The 1,472-nt window shown below is 38.1% G+C and overlaps 1 protein-coding gene across 1 annotated transcript in view; it reads right to left on the bottom strand.

Annotated features, from left to right (window-relative positions):
• LOC106870285 (vacuolar protein sorting-associated protein 45) overlaps window positions 1-1,472 on the bottom strand; it is a 38,281-nt gene that overhangs the window by 21,448 nt on the left and 15,361 nt on the right. The window lies entirely within an intron of this gene.

Raw genomic sequence — 1,472 nt, 5'->3', positions numbered from 1 at the left:
CTTTCACCACATCTTTCTCTCATTCTTACTTCCTGTTTCTGTTGTGCCTGTAATTCAAAGGGTCAGCCTTGTCACACTGTGTCACGCTGAATATCCCCGAGAACTACGTTAAGGGTACACGTGTCTGTGGAGTGCTCAGCCACTTGCACGTTAATTTCACGAGCAGGCTATTCCGTCGATCGGATCAACTGGAACCCTTGACGTCGTAAGCGACGGAGTGCCAACAACAACAACATACACACGTGTGTGTGTACATACATATATACATATACACATATGCACACACACATGCGTGCATACACACACAAACACACATATTCTCTTTCTTTCTCTTTCTCCTTCTCCCTCCATTTTGCTCAATAGCCACTTTTACGGTCATTCGCTCACAAACCAGCCATCTCAATATGAACACACCATTCCCATTTCTGCCAAAATATTGCCTGGATATTTATGCTGTGAACACACTACTCATGCTTTACCGTAATACTGTCTGGATTTACTCTGGATTTTACCCAAGGACATTCAGACTAACATCCATACCCTCTGAAAAACAAACTGTGAACTCTATTTCCTTACTTCCTTACTTTCTACTCATCTATTGCATTGCTTATTATCTGCGAATTTTCCATGACTAGATCGTTTATCTGAATATTTCCAATCTAGATCTTTCATGTGTTCTCTACTTGTCTCTGATGACTGAATACCGCATATTCAGGCATAATCACCTATCACCTGGGATATCCCAGAAACAGCTGTAAGACCTCAACTGATTTAAGAATAATATAAAATGATGTATATGAATTGAGATGTTTGTTATACCTTGGCGTTGGTTGACCTCTTTCACAAATATATATATATATATATATGTATATGTGTGTGTGCGTGTATATATATGTAAATATATAAAAATAAAAAGATAAAGAGAGCAATGGTAAGGTTGGAGAAGTATTTTATGGATAGAGTCTTACAGCTGTTTCTAGGAAGATCCAGTACTTCCCTTCATCGGAGACAGAAAAAATAAAGGAATCTATTATTACATCCATAGGTGGATATTTTTAGTATGAAGTGGTAAAGAGTGTGATGCGCTGAAAAAAAGAGAGAACAGTACTTGAAGTGTAGTTTCATACAGTAAAAGATTTTTGAGAAGGAATGGGAGTGTTCTTAAAGGAGAAGCCAAGAATCTCTTTATCCATTATTTAGGAGTTACCCGTTATAAGTGCTAGTGAAAGCAGAAGATAAGGTTGAGGAGGGTATTGGATTTAACCAAACCCCGGAGGATACAGGTAATACCGAGTAAGTGCTGTATACCGACTAGTTTGCCCCAGTCGATGTATGAACAGGATTGGGGATTATAAGTCGTGTATTAGCGTGTGTATATGTATATAGATATCCACAGTAATCCCTTGCCATATCGCGGTTTATTATTTAAGCTTATGTCAATTCCTCCGTGGTATTGTTTTGTATTTATAATG

The sequence above is a fragment of the Octopus bimaculoides genome, chromosome 4, assembly GCF_001194135.2.
Source record: "Octopus bimaculoides isolate UCB-OBI-ISO-001 chromosome 4, ASM119413v2, whole genome shotgun sequence".
NCBI classification, from domain to species: domain Eukaryota; kingdom Metazoa; phylum Mollusca; class Cephalopoda; order Octopoda; family Octopodidae; genus Octopus; species Octopus bimaculoides.
Note: the sequence above shows the minus strand (reverse complement) of the source record. Positions and strands in the feature narration are given on the sequence as shown.